This window comes from Miscanthus floridulus, chromosome 19 (assembly GCF_019320115.1).
Source record: "Miscanthus floridulus cultivar M001 chromosome 19, ASM1932011v1, whole genome shotgun sequence".
In the NCBI taxonomy this organism is placed as follows: Eukaryota; Viridiplantae; Streptophyta; class Magnoliopsida; order Poales; family Poaceae; genus Miscanthus; species Miscanthus floridulus.
The window spans coordinates 20,136,291-20,155,844 of record NC_089598.1 but is presented as its reverse complement, the minus strand read 5'-3'; the positions used below and the strand labels follow the sequence as shown (position 1 = coordinate 20,155,844).

General features: G+C 42.3%; 1 pseudogene; it reads left to right on the top strand.

The window, feature by feature from the left end:
- The first annotated feature begins 3,184 nt into the window (after nucleotides 1-3,184).
- On the top strand, nucleotides 3,185-5,208 carry LOC136525235 (jasmonate-induced oxygenase 4-like; annotated as a pseudogene).
- Nucleotides 5,209-19,554: the final 14,346 nt, after the last annotated feature.

Sequence of the window (19,554 nt, the reverse complement as noted above, 5' to 3'; positions counted from 1 at the left end):
CAACAAGCCCTCAAGCTAGGCTCCGACGTGAGCGCTAGTGTATGAGACTATATTACAAGGTACACAACAGCCATGAATCCACTAAAGCTGCTCTTCGCGATCTCCCGCAGGGACGAGCACAAGAATGCCTCATAAATCACCTTTGGAGAACCTCACAGTCTCCAATTGAGTGCTCCATGGAGTCATATTTCCTCCAAGCGTTTAGGCGGCGGCAACCACCAAGAGTAACAAAAACCTTGTAGCCATGACGATGAACTAGTGCCATTTGATGCAAACTCTCAATGTAAATGCACTAGATCCTCTTCGATCTCACCAAAATGCAATCTCAACTAAGCAAATGTGAGTGGAGTCTTAACTTGAGCTCAAATGTGTGAGAATATCAGCCAAGGAGTCCAAGAGAGGTGAAATGACTAAGCAAATCACCTATCTATAACCGCACACACAAAACTAGCCATTACTCACTTTCAAAATAGATTTCATGCTCACCGAAAAACTTTGGTGACCACCGAAGAAGACCACCAGAGGTTTCCCAAAGGCTAGTTCAACGACTAGATTTAAACACTCAAATAGTCATTGGTGTAGCCTATTGTCTGGTGCTCTTCATCCAGCAGCGTGGGACTTTTTTGGTGCCCTCAGCACTGAGATTTTCAAAGAAAACACCCTCACTGAACCACTCTCTGGTGAACTCTCTAGTGCTAGCACTAGAGTCTCCGGTGCGTTCCAGAGAGGTACACATTAGGTTCCAAACCCATCAAAAAACTCTGGTGACCCCCACCGGAGTATCCATCGGTCAGTTTGAAAAAAAATTCGAACCAATATAACAAAGCTACGTAAGTTTGAGGTATAGGAAAATATTGCTTTACATCCAAGTCAAGATAGCAGTATTCATGCCGTTGTTCAATGTTGCGTTCTCGTTGTTGGCTCGGTGATCTCCTAGCAACCATCTCCCTTCTTCACCACACGCCTGTCTAGTACTTCCTCCATCCCAAATTATATGTCATTCCAACTTTCTTAGAGAGTCAAAGCATCTCAAGTTTGACCAAATTTATATAATAAAATAATAACATTTATGATACCAAATAAGTATAGTTAGATTCTTCATTAATTATATTTTTGTAGTAATACCTATTTAATGTCATAAATCTTTGTAATTCTCTCTATAATTTTGATCAAACTTAAGATGTTTGGACTCGCCAAGAAAATTAGAATGACTTATAATTTAGAACGGAGGGAGTAGGAAATATGCTCACTGCAATACGTCATCTTAATTTGTCATTGGAAGAATATTGTTATAGGTAGTTTTCTTGTTATTATTCGCTTGAAATATATACTAGATCGAACCCTTTGCCATTATCTAGTATGTTAAGGTAGAATTTGTTGGTAAGGCGAGGCAAGCTTTATATTACCAATCTAGCTGGTAAGGCGAGGCAAGCTTTATATTACCTAAAGTTTGACTTTTAAAGCCATAAACTATGAAAACGGGCTAATAGTCTAATACAACGAGCTATCTAGTGTGTTAAAATAGAAACAAATCTGGTTATCTAGGGATAAACTTTATTGCCTATAAAAATTTACTTTCTACGGCATGCATAAAGCATGGAAATGGATTGATAGTCTCATATAACAAGCTATCTAGTTTGCTAAGAAATGGATTGATCATTCATAAAAGAATCTATCTAGTTTGTTAGGCTAGAAACAAACTTTGCTACCTAGAGGCAGACTTTATTATTGCCTAAAGATCGACTTTCCAAGCCATAAACTGTGGAAATGGGCTGATAGTTTCATAGAACAAGCCATCTAGTTTGTTACGCTAGAAATAAACTTCGTCATCTAAAGATGCTTTATGTGCTGAAGATAGATTTGTTAGCAAGAAGAGAACTTGTCCTTTTATTGTTATCACAAAAGCTAGCCAGAGATAAACTTCATTATTATTTAGAGATAAAATTCATTAGCTGCAGATAGAAATTTATCAATACTAGCAAATATGCACGTGTGTTGCAACAAGGAAAAAACTTAGGATGCCAACAAGTCTAGTATAAACATAGCCTAAAACTTATTTTTTTTACAGGAATTACATCAATATTGCAAAAATATTAATTGGCATATATTTATATTTTCTGTTGTCAACACATGAGCGCTAGTGTAAGTAGGATTTAAGTCATCATACAACATAGCCAATTCAACCCTCCTTCCCTCTCTTGGGCACTCCCATGGGATCCTTTTAGTAAAAGTGATGGGCGTCAATTTCCATGAATCACTATTGAGTACAAAATGTGACAGACAACCTTTGATAAATCATTAGTAACACGTCCAGGATGACAGACAAAACACCCATAACTATTGCATGTTATTATTACCCATCACTATTAAGCTATTTTCCCATACTGGTACTAAACAAATTGAATCCAAACTCGGTATGAAACATTTTGGATAACAGATTCCCCAAGGGGTTGTGCACACTGATAAAACCTGATATGCACACAGATATATATTAAAGACGGCTCAATCAAACAAAGCACACAAAAAAGCAACTTTTAGTGCCAAGAAATAGATAGATAGATTTTGGAGCAAACTATTTGTTAACAACTGAAAAATAGAAAGTCTTCTGCAAAAATGATAAAAATATATAAGAGTGTCTTTCTTGCTAACAAAGTCTATCTTTATTAGCAAAGGAGAAACTTAAGCATATCTCTAGGTAACAAACTTTGTTTCTAGCCTAACAAACTAGATGGTGTCAATAACAGATAGCTTGTGGTTTATCACTAGCATTTCCAGGATTTATGGCTTTGGGAAGTCGATTCTATCTCTATATAACAAAGTCTGTCCGTAGCCTAATCACTTTACCAACTGAAAGATAGATTTTGGAGCAAACTATCTGTTAACTGAAAAATAGAAACTCTTTTGCAAAAATAATAAAATATACAAAGTAAAATATACAAAGTGCCTTTCTTTCTAACAAAGTCTATCTTTATTAGCAAAGGAGAAACTGAAGCATATCTCTAGGTAACAAACTTTGATTCTAGCCTAACAAACTAGATAGCGTCAGCAACAGATAGCTTGAGGTTTATCACTAGCGTTTCTAGGATTTATGGCTTTGGAAACTCGATCTCTATCTCTACGTAACAAAGTCTGTCTGTAGCCTAATCACTTTTCCTACTGAAAGTTGGCCAGAAACACTACAAATATGCTCAGAGAGCTGCTCCTCAATCCTCATCTTCGTGTGTGGTAGCAGCAATAAACAAGAACCGGTGGCTGGTGAATCATGGAAGGTGCCGACTCCAGTGAAAGACCTGGCCGCCCTGGTGGAAGAGCCGCCGAGCCGGTTCGTGCAGCAGGAGGAGGACCGCCCTGGCAGCCTGATGGTCGCGGCTGACATGCCGGATCCCCTCCCTATCGTCGACCTCAACAAGTTGTCGACCGCCGACGAGACCGCCAAGCTCCGCTCAGTGCTACAGACCTGGGGGCTTTTCCTGGTGAGATCGATTCCCTGCTTCTTCCTCTTCTTCTTCTTCTCTCAGTAGTCAGTTCCCATGCATCATCGTGCGAACCTTGCTCCATCGCTGCCTCCTAGTCCTAATGCATGCAATGGCTATCTCTGTGACATGCCATGCAGGCTACCAACCATGGCATAGATGCTTCTCTAGTGGAGGATCTGATGAAGGCGTCACGAGAGTTTTTCAACCAGCCGCTCGAGGAGAGGCAGAAATACAGCAACCTGAGGGAAGGCACGCGCTTCCAGCTCGAAGGGTACGGCAGTGATCCAGTGATAGCGCAGGATCATATCCTTGACTGGAGCGATCGTCTGCAGCTAAAGGTGGAGCCTGAAGACGAAAGAAACCTTGCCCAATGGCCCAAACATCCTGAATCCTTCAGGTCACCTACTCTCCTTTTCAGTTTTAGCCTTTCTGGAACTGGAATAATGGAAATATTTTTTCCTAAATCATTTTTTGCGCATATTTTTTCCTGAATCATTTAATATACCAAACAGTTTATTGTGAAATTCCTGCACTCAAAACAATTCCTCCTCACTTTTCAGCCTTTTTTGTACAAGTTTTCAAAGAAAAATAAATGAAAAAAATGCACCTATGGCCTTGTTTAGTTCCAAAAAGTTTTCCCAAAAAGTGTTACAGTAGCCATCACATCGAATCTTGCGGTACGTGCATGGAGCATTAAATGTAGACGAAAAAAAACTAATTGCACAGTTTGGTTGAAAATCGCGAGACGAACGTTTTGAGCCTAATTAGTCCATGATCGAATACTAATTGACAAATAAAAATAAAAGTGCTACAGTAGCCAAATTCCCAAATTTCGCCCAACTAAACACAGCCTATGTGTCTTGTATAGTATACTCCAAGAAATAAAAAATTGTACTTGTCAGCTTGCTACTACTGACATTAGTAAGCCAAAATGGCCTTTGCCTGAACTGTTCTAGGACCTTTTTGCAGGGATCTTCTACACGAGTACGCAACAAAAACCAAGACTGTTATGGAAAAAATCTTGCGAGCTATGGCCAAGATCTTGGAGCTTGATGAAGAAGATTTCATCAACCAGATTGGTGGTCGTCCTCAAACTTATGCCAGATTCAACTACTATCCTCCTTGTCCAAGGCCAGAGCTCGTCTTGGGTATCAAGGCTCATTCAGACGGCCCTCTTCTCGCGGTTCTTCTGGTCGATCGTGAGGTCGGTGGACTGCAGGTTCAGAGAGAGAACAAGTGGTTCAATGTTCCATCCATTCCTCACACTCTGGTGATTAACTTGGGAGACTCCTTAGAGGTAGGCAACTGGCAATCCAAGCTATTGCATTGTGTGTCCTGAATCTCTGTGGTGATTAAATTTCCAAAAATAAATGAATAATTGGAACTGATGTATATCCAACTTCCTGAATCCTTCATGCTAAACTTGACTACAAAATTTTGTTACAGATAATGAACAATGGGATATTCAAAAGCCCAGTGCACAGGGTTGTGACGAATGCAGAGAAGGAGAGGATCTCACCGGCCATGCTCTATGCTGTGGAACGTGACAATGTGCTTGAACCGGCGGCCGGTTTACTGGATGAGAAGCGACCGTCAAGGTACAGGAGGATTACAGAGGCGGACTTCCGGGAGGGGGTCAAAGAACACTTTTCTAAAGGAATAAGAATGATTGAGACTTTGAAGATCTAAACCTTATATGTTTGTTTTAAACAATGCCCGTGATCAGTGAGTGCGTGCCTCTGCGGAGAATAAAAAACTTTGTCCTTTGTACTTCTGATCACAAACTTTGGCGTTAGCTATCGCCCCTGTTGCAATAAAGCTATATATTGTGTTACATGAGTTATATGGAGTACTTGTCAAATTTCCATAATGAAACTCTGCTTGGAAAACATGCCGGCCCTAGCATTTTTATCTCATTAGGGGAAATAATCTTAATCCACTCCTCAAAAAAATTGTCTTAATCCGCAAAAATGTCACAAAAGGATTAACTTGAGTGGCTATGGTTGCCGTCCTAACCAGCAACTTCCCTCTATTATTTTCTGTTGCAAGATAAAAATATGTAAACCGGTAATATATCAACTCTTATTCATGTAACCCCATAATTGTTCTTTCCACTGTATAAATTTGTTGTAATAAATCTGATATTGAATAACTACGATTTTATGTAACCTTGTGGTGTATGAAATGCAGCTTTATTCACTTATTTATGTCCTGATGGAAAATGTGGATTTTCGAGCTCTCCCGTTAGGTGTGCTCAACGAAACTGTCTGAGTTAGTGTGCTCCTCGGAGTACTTACAGTGTCTAATGGAAGACAAGTACTCTTGGGAGTGTTTTAAATTAGGCGGTTCTGTCACATCTTGTAGCCAAGACGATGAAGTAGTGCCATTAGATGCAAACTCTCAATGTAAATGCACTAGATCCTCTCCAATCTCATCCAAATGCAGTCTCAACTAATAAGCAAATGTGAGTGGAGTCTTAACTTGAGCTCAAATGTGTTTGAATATCAGTCAAGGAGTCCAAGAGAGGTGAAGTGACTAAGTACATCACCTATTTATAACTGTGCACACAAAACTAGCTGTTACTCACTTTCAGAATTGAGTTCATGCTCACTGAAAAACTTTGGTGACCACGAGAAGACCACCAGAGCTTTCCCAATGACTAGTTCAACAACTAGATTTAAACACTCAAATAGTCGTTGGTGTAGCCTGTTGTCTGGTGCTCTTCTCATCCAACAGCATGGGACTTTTTTGGTGCCCTAAGGACTGAGATTTACAAAGAAAACTCCCTCGATGAACCACTCTCTGATGAACTCTCTGGTGCTGATGCTAGTGTAGGAGTCCTCTTGGGGGAGGAGGATGGCGGCTATGGTGGAGGGGGCTGGTTGGGGGGCGGCTATGGAGGATGAGGGTGGCGGCTAGGGTTTGGTGGAGGTGCTGTTGCGCAGGGAGAGGGGAAGGGGAGCTGCAACAGGGAAAGGGAGAGGGAGGCATAGGGAGAGAGAAGGGGAGGGATAGGGAAGCCCTTAGGCTGTTCTTTCTTGATCTCAATGATTACATCGTCTCTCTATTTATAGTCCTAAGTAGACTTGTATCCTAAGTCCTAAGTAATCTAACGAGGGAAGTCCTTATAGATTTGGACTCCTCCCAATCTATCTAATCTCAACCAATCCTTTTCCTATTCTCTTTCCTTTATTCAAGATTCCCTGGATATGGATAGTGGAGCAGTGGGAGGCCGCCCTTGCCGTGCGCGCCCTCCCCTAGCTGGCACTGCTGCTGCCCTTGGCGGCTAGGCCAGATGGGCTGTCGGCCCCCATCAGACGTATGACATCACTTCTCCCTTCTCCGATCAACGCGTCCTCGCGCTGAATCCTTGTCCAGTCATTGACGCTGTTGCCTGGAAGCCTGCTGCCCCCAAGGTATCTTTGTGGTCGGGATAAGAAGATGCCCAGAGTGTCGTGGACCTGCTCGGTGTTGTCGTCATCGACGGAGAACACGAAGTTGTAGTGGTAGGAGCCAAAGTAGCCGGAGATGTAGTAGTTGAAGGTTTTGGTGTCTCCCAAGTTGCTTGTAGCGTGGTGGGCGGCCATGAGCAAGGGACGAGGGATGCTGGTGTCGATGTAGAGCTGGTGCATTGTTCGTGGCAGAGAGGCGAAGTCGTGTAGATGGTTGTCGACGTTGGGGAGGATATAGCCCAAGAAGCGGTGGCATATGGTTGGAGCGATGTGGGGTAGCTGACGACCGAGGTCGTTGATGAAGATGATCGTAGTTAGCGAGTTGGTACCCTGTGGCCATAGGCGTCCTTGTAGTATGGCTGATGGAGAGGCGTTGTGGTCTGGTGTTGTTGGCGGAGGATGTAGACCGAGCGCTGGAAGTCTCATGTTTGCTAGTTCACCGTGAAGTTGTGCATCCAGCAGGTCCACCAAGAGTGCCAAGGTGGCTAGAGTGTCGAAGCGCCCATCGAAGAACAGGAGGCCTTGGTCAATGGTCCAAGCTGGAGCTATGGTTCCATTGATGATGTCGGTGGCGATATTGCGAAGGCCCTGCTGTTGTGGTATGTCTTGCCATAGGTGGCCGAAGACCGTGCCTCGGTTGCTGATGTGGTCGTTGGAGCGGCGTGGTTGCGTCGCCTGGCTCATGTTGTAGCGAGGTAGGGGCGGTGGTGATGGTGACTGAGGAGGCGCAGCCTGCTGACGTGCTGCCTGCGTGATGGACGGTGGTGCGGGTAGCGCGAGGACATTGGACGGGGTCTACCGGCGAATCATGGTGGTGTGAATGCGTTGCTCTGAGAGGCCGATGAGGCGCATTAAGGTGATGTCAACGATGTTGTGGGTCGCGCCTTTGTCGACTAGCATGTGGGTGCAGGTGCTAAGGATGGCGCCCGCCAGGCACCTGGTGCACCAACCACGCACGTTTGACTGCGGGGCATCGATCCTCATGAGGATACTGGCGTCGGTATCATAGTCATTGGTGCGGTGCTTGTCACAATTGGTGTAGCTATTGATCTGCTATTGCTCGTCTAGCGGATCGTCTGGAGTTAGGGGCCGATGTACTCGTTGGTGTAGTGGGCGGAGTGTTTCCCATCCGTTACTGCTTGGTTCACTGCCCTGTGCATGTATCGAATTTGTGCTATGTTGATTAGATGAAAAATTGCATACTCGATTTTCTTGTTGTTGGGGGTATGTTGTCCTCTGAAGAAGAACTCACAGCCATTGAGCCATGGCAGTGGATCTATCATGTCGTTCATGAGGAAGAACGACCTAGCATGGCGTTGTTGGGGATCTACAATGGTTCTGTTGTCGCCAATTGTAGCCATTGTTGTGGAGGTATAGGCGCTTTGTGGGGCATCTCTGGTATTGGTGCTGAGGTGATTCCATCCGAAGACCCCTTAGACACATCTGTAGGAGCAAAATTGGGGCTAATTTCGGTGTCGAGGTTGCTGATTGTTGGTGTTATTTCTGGAGCTCCTCCTTCAAACACAATTGGTATTGTCGGTGCTGAAGAATTCTCTTCCGAAAGCAGTTTTGGATCTGCTATCTATTCAGGAATGTCGAGGCGAGTGATAAGGCTAGTGAACTTCTTCATCCACTGATCGGTGATCCTGTGAATGTCGGGGATCTCCTTGGGACGTGGATCATTGCTATTGTGGTGAGAGTCAATCTCCATGAGCTTGGTGGCGAGGCCGCTGTGGAGATGGCCGCCGGTGGCGCGGTTGGCGGCATGTTCGTTGCAGGGTGCAGCAGACAGTGAGGGCACGGCGGCGCAGGGCAGCAGGGGGCTGTCGCCGCTGTTGGCGGCTGTGGAAGCCCCCATGTTGGTGATCGGAGCATACCAGTTGTTGGGGCGAGCGAAGAACTCATCGTCAAACTTCTTCTTCCAATTATCGATGACCTTGTGGACATCGTATTCGGCATCCACCTTAGAGCGTGCACGCTCGATGTTGTCTAGGTTGGCGTTGAGATTGTCGAAGTTTGTGTTGACCTCGTCGAAGCGGTTGTTCATGAAGGTGGATAAGGTCACGATCTGTTCCCTCATGTGGGCAGTCATGGTGGTGGCGACCATCAGATCGATCTGGTCTCCGGATACCAGCTGTAAGAGTCCTCTTGGGGGAGGAGGGTGGCGGCTATGGTGGAGGGGGCTGGTTGGGGGCGGCTATGGAGGATGAGGGTGGCGGCTAGGGTTTGGTGGAGGTGCTGTTGTGTAGGGAGAGGGGAAGGGGAGCTACGGTAGGGGAAGGGAGAGGGAGGCGTAGGGAGAGAAAAGAGGAGGGATAGGGAAGCCCTTAGGCTGTTCTTTCTTGATCTCAATGATTATATCGCCTCTCTATTTATAGTCCTAAGTAGACTTGTATCCTAGATCCTAAGTAATCTAATAAGGGAAGTCCTTATAGATTTGGACTCCTCTCAATCTATCTAATCTCAACCGAACCTATTCCTATTCTCTTTTCTTTATTCAAGATTCCCTGGATAAGGATAGTGGAGCAGCGAGAGGCCGCCCTTGCCGTGCGCGCCCTCCCCCTAGCTGGCGCTGCTGCTTCCCTTGGTGGCTGGGCCAGATGGGCTGCCGGCCCCTTCAGACGTATGACAACTACAGTTCTAGTGTGTTCTAGAGAGGTACACATAAGGTTCCAAACCCATCGAAGAACTCTAGTGACCACCACCGGAGTATCCATCGGTCAGTTTGAAAAAATTCGAACCAATATAGCAAAGCTACATGAGTTTGAGGTATAGGAAAATATTGCTTTACACCCAAGTCAAGATAGTAGTACCGTTGTTCAATGTTGCATTCTCATTATATTGTTGGCTCACGCCTATCTAGTAGGAAATATGCTCACTGCAATTCGTCATCTTTTTCATGTGGAAAAATATTGTTATAGGTAGTTTTCTTGTTATTATTTGCTCGAGATATATACCAGATCGAACCCTTTTCCATCAAGTATCTAGTATGTTAAGGTAGAATCTGTTGGTAAGGCGAGGCAAGTTTTATATTACCTAAAGTTCAACATTTAAAACAATAAACTTTGGAAACGAGCTAATAGTCTAATACAACAAGCTATCTAGTATGTTAAAGTTGAAACAAATCTAGTAATCCAGAGACAAACTTTATTACCTATAAAAATTTACGTTCTACGGCATAAATCATGGAAATGGATTGATAGTCTCATATAAAAGCTTTCTAGTTCGTTAGGAAACGGACTAATCATTCATAAAAAAAATCTTTCTAGTTTGTTAGGCTAGAAACAAACTTTGTTACCCGGAGACAGACTTTATTGCCTAAAGATCGACTTTCAATTCTAAGCCATAAACTGTGGAAATGGACTGATTGTTTCATACAACAAGCCATCTAGTTTGTTAGGCTAGAAATAAACTCTGTCATCTAAAGATGCTTTATGTGCTGAAGATAGATTTGTTATCAAGAAGAGAACCTGTCCTTCTATTGTTATCACAAAAGCTAGCCAGAGATAAACTTCATTATTAGAGATAGAATTTGGTAGCTGCAGATAGAAACTTTATCAATACTAGCCCATATGCATTTGTGTTGCAACAAGGGAAAAAACTTAGGATGCCAAATCCAAGATAAACATAGCCTAAAACTTAATTTTTTACAGGAATTACATCATTATTGGGAAAATATTAGTTGACATATATATTTCTATTTTCTGTCGTCAACACATGAGTCCTAGTCTAAGTAGGATTTAAGTCACCATACAACATAACCAATTCAACCCTCCCCCCCCCTCTTGGGCACTCCCATGGGATCCTTTTAGTAAAAGTGATGCACGTCAATTTCCATGAATCACTATTGAGTACAAAATGTGACCGACAACCTTTGATAAATCATTAGTAACACGTCCAGGATGACACGCAAAATGCCCATCACTATTGCATGTTATTATTACCCATCACAATTAACCTATTTTCAGATACTGGTACTAAACAAATTGAACCCAAACTCAGTATGAAACATTTGGATAACAGATTCCCTAGGGGTTGATCACACCGACAAAACCTGATATGGCACACATATATATATTAAAGACGGCTCAATCAAACAAGGCACAAAAAATAAAACAACTTTTAGTGCAAAGAAATAGATAGATAGATTTTGAGCAAACTATCTGTTAACAACACTGAAAATAGAAACTCTTCTGCAAAATAATAAAAATAAATAAAGTGCCTTTCTTGCTAACAAAGTCTATTTTTATTAGCAATGGAGAAATTGACGCATATCTCTAGATAACAAAGTTTATTTCTAGCCTAACAAACTAGATAGTGTCCACAACAAATAGCTTATGGTTTATCACTAGCGTTTCCAGGAATTATGGCTTTGGGAAGTCAACTATCTCTATATAACAAACCCTGCGAAAAATAGAAAGATTTTGGAGCAAACTACCTGTTAACTGAAACATAGAAACTCTTTTGCAAAAATAATAAAATACATATACAAAGTGCCTTTATATTGCTAACAAATTAAGTCTATCTTTATTAGCAAAGGAAACTGAAGCATATCTCTAGGTAACAAAGTTTGTTTCTAGCCTAACAAACTAGATAGTGTCCACAACAGATTGCTTGTGGTTTATCACTAGCGTTTCCACGATTTATGTCTTTAGGAAGTCTATCTATCTCTATGTAACAAAGCGTGGCAGAAAATAGATAGATTTTGGAGCAAACAACCTGTTAACTGAAACATAGTAACTCATTTGCAAAAATAATAAAATACATATACAAAGTGGCTTTATTGCTAACAAATTAAGTCTATCTTTATTAGCAAAGGAAACTTAAGCATATCTCTAGGTAACAAAGTTTGTTTCTAGCCTAACAAATTATATAGTGTCCACAACAGATAGCTTGTGGTTTATCACTAGCGTTTCTAGGATTTATGGCTTTGGGAAGTCGATCTATCTCTATATAACAAAGTTTGTCTATAGCCTAATCACTTTACCTACTGAAAGTAGGCTAGAAGCACTATAAATATGCTTAGAGAGCTGCTCCTCATCTTTGTGTGTGGTAGCAGTTAACAAGCACCGATGGCTGGTGAATCATGGAAGGGGCCGACTCCAGTGAAAGGGCTGGGCTGCCCTCATGGAGGAGCCACCAAGCCAGTTGGTGCAACGGGAGGAGGACCGCCCTGGCAGCCTGATGCTCGCGGCTCACATGCCTGATCCCCTCCCTATCATCGACCTTGACAAGCTGTCGACCGCCGACGAGGCCACCAAGCTCCGTTTAGCGCTACAGACCTGGGGGCTTTTCCTGGTGAGATCGATTCTCTGCTTCTTCTTCTCCCTCACAGTAGTCACACTACTACAGGAATCAATTTGCGCAGCGTGGCCAAAATGGGCTCCGTGGCGGGTGAAAGCTCTAGTTTGGTTTTGGTTAATTGATGAAACCCTAAGTGCTAACCTAGTTTGTCAAGATGATTATGAGATAGGTAGCACTACTCTAAGTGATGAAGCAATGACGAAGATCATGACAATGGTGATGGCATGGTGATGGTCAAATGCTTAAACTTGGAAAAGAAGAAAGAGAAAAACAAAAGGCTCAAGGCAAAGGTATAAAATGTAGGAGCCATTTTGTTTTAGTGATCAAGACACTTAGTGAGTATGATCACATTTAAGATAGATAGCCGTACTATTAAGAGGAGTGAAACTCGTATCGAAATGCGGTTATCAAAGTGCCACTAGATGCTCTAATTCATTGCATATACATTTAGGATCTAGTGAAGTACTAACACCCTTGAAAATGTTTGTGAAAATATGCTAACACATGTGCACAAGGTGATACACTTGGTGGTTAGCACATTTGAGCAAGGGTGAAGAAGACAGAGGAGATGCCAGCGTCGATCAAGTGACCGGACGCTGGATCCGAATGCACCGGAAGCTGACTGCCTGCGTTCGGTCACGCTGACCTGGCGATACAGTAGCTAGGGTATACCACCGGACGCTGGGCCATTACTGTACTCGACCGGACAGTAGCTAGGGTGTACTCGACTGGACGCTGAGGCACCAGGGTCCGGTCAGTAATACCAGAGCATCCAGTTGGCACTTAGCCGTTGAGATCTGACGGTTTAGTTTTAACTCAAAGTAACACGTGGCAAAGATCAGTGGACCGGACGCTGAGTCCAGGGTCCAGTCAGTATGATCGAAGCGTCTGGTCAGAGCGTGTTTTACCCAGTGAAGGGGTATAACGGCTCTATTCCATGGGGCCTTCTATTTAAGCCTTATGGTCGGTTGTAGCTCCAACCCTTGCACATTTTTCATTGACATAGCAACCTTGTGAGTTTAGCCAAAGTCCTCCCACTCATCTCCATTATTGATTCATCATCTTTGTGAGATTGGGAGATAATCCAAGTGCATTGCTTGAGTGATTGCATCTAGAGGCACTTGGCATTCATGTTGCGCTGTGGATTTCGCTTGTTACTCTTGGTGGTTGCCACCACCTAGATGGCTCGGTGCAGCGGTGGAGGATCAGCACGAGTTGGTGATTGTTCGTGGTTGTCTCCGGTGATTGTGAGGAAAGTTGTACCTTCCCCGGCGGAGCGCCGAAAGGTAACTCTAGTGAATTGCTCGTGTCATTGAGTTACCTCACTTGTGGGTCGGTTCTTGCGGTGTCCTATCGTGTGGATGAGGTTTGTGAAACACCTCTTAGCCACCGAACCACCAAGTGTTAGTCGACACAACGGGGACGTAGCGTGTTGGCAAGCACGTGAACCTCGGGAGAAAATCGATTATCTCTTGTCTTTGGCATTCTCCCGGTGATTGGCTATATATTCATCTTATGATTGGTTCATCCCCTATACGTTGGTATAATCACCCTACTCACTTATTTGCATTCTTGCAAACTAGTTGATACAAGCTCTTTAGTGTAATTAGAATTGAGAGCTTGCTTTATTATTTACATTCATCTAGTTGAGCTCTTTAGAGTAGCAAGGTTGAGAGCTTTTAGTGAGTAATTGCATAGCAAGTTTGTGTGCCTAAGTAATCATTGTAACTAGAATTGTTGGATAGGTGGCTTGCAACCCTTGTAGAGCTAGAGCAAGTTTGCATTACGCTATTTGTCATACTAATCAAATTGCTCTAGTTGATTTGTAGATTTTTAAATAGGCTATTCACCCCCCTCTAGCCATATTAGGACCTTTCAAGTAGTATCGAAGCCATGGTCACCGTTTGATTGAAGGCTTAACAACCTCGGTGTCAAATTATGGCTCAAGTTGTGTTCAACCATGTGGGGGGCAAACCACCGTTCTTTGATGGCACATGCTATGATTATTGGAAGAGAAAGATGAGGATGTATCTTGGTTCAATCAATGATCAAGTATGGGAAGTGACCGAGAATGACTATGCTATCATTGATCCCAATGATCCAACCAACCAAGATAAGATCAACAAGCAATGCAATACAATGGCTCTCAACACCATATACAATGCCATTGATTCCAAGGTGTTTGAGCAAATCAAGGATTGTGAAAGAGCAAATGAGGTATGGAAGAGATTGGAGGAAACATATGAGGGCACACCGGCGGTGAAGAGTGCCAAGTTGTACATCCTCAAGGACAAGTTGACAAGTTTCAAGATGAAGGATGATGAGAGCATTCCAAAGATGTTCCATCGACTACAAGTAATTATCAATGACTTGAAGGCTTTGGGAGAAAAGATCAAGGATGATGATGTCTCCCATCGATTCTTGATGTGCTTACCTCCAAGATTTGAGATGTTGAGATTGCTCATCATAAGAGGAGGATTAAAGGATATTACCCCTAACCAAGTACTAGGTGATGTCATGACACAAGAGACATACCGTGTGGAAAGGGAGGGGGATGACAAGGATGACAAGAAGGAAGAAGAAGACAAGAAGAAGAAAAGCATAGCATTCAAGGCTAGCTCATCATCATCAAAGAACAAGGGCAAGTCCAAGAAAGAATCAAGTGATGATGATGATCTTAGTGATATTGATGATGAAGCTATGGCTCTCTTTGTGCGCAAGATGGGAAAATTCATGAAGAAGAAGGGCTATGGTGCAAGAAAGAGAAGAGATCACACCAAGAAGAAAGAGTATGTGAGAAGATGCTACAATTGCAAAAGCCCTGATCATGTAGTAGCAAATTGTCCATACAATAGTGACAATGATGAGGATGAGAAGAAGAAGCATAAGGAGGATAAGAAAGAAAAGAAGGAGAAGAAGGAGAAGAGAATGACCTTCTAAAAGAAGAAGAAGGGTGGAGGCTATGTGGTCACATGGGATAGTGATGGGTCTTAAGATAGTGATAGCTCTAGTGATGATGACAAGAAATCTATCAAGAGAGCACTAACAAGCATCGCCATCAACAACAAGCCCTCCATCTTCGATACTCCATCGACGTGCCTCATAGCAAAACCTACCAAGGTAAAATATGATGTGAGTGATGATGATGAATGTGAAAGTGATGCTTGTAGGAGTGATGATGATGATGAGGAGTACTCCAAGGAGGAGCTCATGGACATGTGTGAGCAAGTCATACTTGCTTTGAGATGAAGAGAAAGGAGTGCAAGGAATTGAACAAGAAAGTCAAATTTCTTGAGCAATCCCTTGATGAGCTCAATGCAACTCATGAGAGGATAATGGAAGCCCATGAGAAGCTTGGCAAAGCTCACTCTAAGCTTGAAAAGGCTCACTCCTCTCTCATTGAGCAAGTCAAAGTGGAGGAAGCCAAGAAGGAGCAAGTGATCATAACATGTGATGTGGGACTAACATGTGATCTTATTGATGAATCTTTTCATGAACCCATTATTGTTGCTCCTACTAACACTTCTTGTAGCACTACTACTTCCACTTCACCCTTGAGTGATGGTCTCACTTGTGATGCCTCACTTATGGTGGAAAATGAAACCCTCAAGAAGGAGGTGAATGAGCTCACTCGTGCCTTAGGCAATGCCTATGGTGGAGAAGCCCACTTGCTAAAGTGCTTGGGTAGCCAAAGATTTTCTCTCAACAAAGAGGGATTAGGCTATACCCCCAAGAAAGGCAAGGCGGCCTTTGTCACTCTCAAAGCTAGCTTTATGAAGGGCAATGGTCGGTTTTGCAATAGATGCAAGCAAGTTGGGCATATAGAGCAAAATTACAAGACTAACAAGAACAAGCTACCTAATGTATCCTCAATCAAATTTGATTCTTGTTACATGCTTTATAAGGGTGCCAATGGTGTGAAGGCTAAGTTCATTGGTACACCAATTGTGGGCCCAAAGAAGAAGGTCATTTGGGTACCAAAGACCTTGGTGACTAACCTACAAGGACCCAAGCAAGTTTGGGTACCTAAAAAGAATTGATCTTCTTTTGTAGGTAAATTATAAAGCCGGAGGAAGGCATTGGGTGCTTGATAGTGGGTGCACACAACACATGATCGGTGATCCAAGAATGTTCAATTCAATCAATGATAGCAATAGCAATAGGATTGATAGTATCACATTTGGTGACAATGGCAAAGGCAAGGTCAAAGGGCTTGGTAAGATTGCAATATCCAATGATTTGAGCATTTTCAATGTGCTACTAGTAGAGAGCTTGAACTTCAACCTATTATCGGTAGCTCAATTGTGTGATCTTGGTTTCAAGTGCATATTTGGTGTGGATGATGTAGAGATCATAAGTGTAGATGGCTCTAACTTGATATTCAAAGGATTTAGATATGAGAATCTATATTTAGTTGATTTCAATGCTAGAGAAGCTCAATTGTCAACATGTTTGATCACTAAGTCTAGCATGGGTTGGTTATGGCATAGAAGGCTTGTTCATGTTGGAATAAAACAATTGAACAAGTTGATTAAGCATGACTTAGTTAGAGGCTTGAAAGATGTCACATTTGAAAAGGATAAGCTATGTAGTGTCAAGCCGGAAAACAAGTTGGTAACACACATCCTAAGAAGAGCATGATGAGCACATCCAAGACATTTGAGTTGATGCACATGGACTTGTTTGAACCAACCACATACACTAGCATTGGAGGAAATAAATATGTATTTATGATTATGGATGATTTCACTAGATACACATGGGTATTCTTTCTTGGTGATAAAAGTGATGTGTTTGCAATATTTAAATCATTTGTCAAGGGCATTCACAATGAGTTTGAAACAACCATCAAGAAAGTTAGAAGTGACAATGGTAGTGAATTCAAGAACACTAGAATTGATGAGTTGTGTGATGAATTTGGAATTAGACATCAATTCTCGGCCAAGTACACTCCTCAATCAAATGGCTTAGTTGAAAGGAAGAATAGAACTTTGATTGACATGGCAAGATCAATGTTGAGTGAGTATAATATGAGTCATTCATTTTGGGCTGAAGCAATCAACACGGCTTGCTACTATAGCAACCGACTCTATTGTCACCCCATGATGGAGAAAACACCTTATGAGCTATTGAATGGAAGAAAGCCCAACATAGCATACTTCCGGGTTTTTGGTTGTAAATGCTATATATTGAAGAAAGGCACTAGATTGAGCAAGTTTGAAAAGAAATATGATGAAGGTTTCTTGCTTGGTTACTCCACTACTAGCAAGGCTTATAGAGTTTGGAATTTGGCTAGTGGTATTCTTGAGGAGGTTCATGATATGGAATTTGATGAAACAAATGGTTCTCAAGAGGAAGATAAGAATCTAGATGATGTAAGAGGCACTCAATTGGTCAATGCAATGAAGAACATGAACATTGGTGAGTTAAGGCCTAGAGAGGTGATTGATGTTGAAGATGACAAGAATCAAGTGCTCTCTAACTCAAATGCGCAAGCTAGTGGTTCTCATGATCAAATCCAAGCAAGCACTAGTGATGGCAATGTGCAAGATCAACAAATGGCTAGTTCATCATCTCAACCTAGTGATCAATCTAATGCAAGCAATCAAGTGCAAGTGCTTCAACCAACCAATGTTGCAAGAGATCATCCATTGGATACTATCATTGGTGATATTTCAAGAGGTGTGCAAACAAGATCAAGATTGGCTTCATTTTATGAGCATTTCTCATTTGTGTCATCCATTGAACCTAAGAAGATAGATGAAGCTTTGAGGGATGTTGATTGGATCAATGCTATGCATGAAGAGCTAAACAACTTCACAAGAAACCAAGTATGTGATTTAGTTGAGAGGCCTAAGGATCACAATGTGATTGGAACTAAGTGGGTCTTTCAGAACAAGCAAGATCAAGATGGGATAGTAATAAGGAACAAAGCAAGATTAGTGGCTCAAGGTTACACTCAAGTTGAAGGCTTGACTTTGGAGAAACATATGCCCCGATTGCAAGATTGGAAGCAATTAGGATCTTGCTAGCTTATGCTTGTGCCCACAACATCAAGTTGTACCAAATGGATGTGAAAAGTGTATTTCTCAATGGGTACATCAATGAGCTTGTGTATGTTGAGCAACCTCCCGGTTTTGAAGATGAGAAGAAACCCAACCATGTCTACAAGTTGAGAAAGGCTTTGTATGGATTGAAACAAGCACCTAGAGCATGGTATGAGAGATTGAGGGATTTCCTACTCTCTAAGGGATTCAAGATGGGAAAGGTTGACACCACTCTCTTCACCAAGAAGCTTGGAAATGACTTGTTTGTAATGCAAATCTATGTTGATGATATCATCTTTGGGTCAACAAATCAAGAATTTTGTGAGGAGTTTGGCAAAATGATGGCAAGTGAGTTTGAGATGTCTATGATTGGAGAACTTAGTTACTTCCTTGGTCTTTAAATCAAGCAAATGAAGAATGGCACATTTGTAAGTCAAGGCAAGTATATCAAGGACATGATCAAGAAGTTTGAAATAGATGAGAGTAAAGCTATTAGTACACCAATGGGGACAAGTGGAAGCTTGGATAGTGATACTAGTGGTAACATGGTGGATCAAAAGATGTATCGGTCTATGATTGGAAGCCTACTCTATGTGACCACATCAAGGCCGAATGTGATGTTTAGTGTATGCATGTGTGCTAGATTTTAAGCCTCACCAAAAGAAAGTCATTTGAAGACAACTAAGAGAATATTGAGGTACTTGAAGCATACACAACATGTTAGATTATGGTATCCCAAAGGAGCAAGATTTGAGTTGATTGGATATTTGGATTCCGATTATGCGAAATGCAAAATTGAGAGAAAGAGCACATCGGGCTCATGTCAACTATTGGGAAGATCACTTGTATCTTGGTCACCAAAGAAGCAAAATAGTGTAGCACTTTCAACCGCCGAAGCATAGTACATTTCGGCCGGTAGTTGTTGTGCACAATTACTTTGGATGAAGGCCACTTTGAGTGATTTTGGAATCAAGTTCAAGCAAGTGCCATTGCTATGTGACAATGAAAGTGTCGTAAAGCTCACCAACAACCCGGTTCAACACTCAAGAACAAAGCATATTGATGTCCGCCATCATTTCATAAGAGATCACCAACAAAAAGGGGACATTTGCATAGAGAGTGTGGGCACCGAAGATCAACTTGCCAACATATTCACCAAGCCACTTGATGAGAAGAGGTTTTGCAAGCTAAGGAATGAATTGAACATACTTGACTTCTCAAATATATGTTGATGCACCCCCATTATATGACATGTCTCTCCTTCGAGCAATCCAA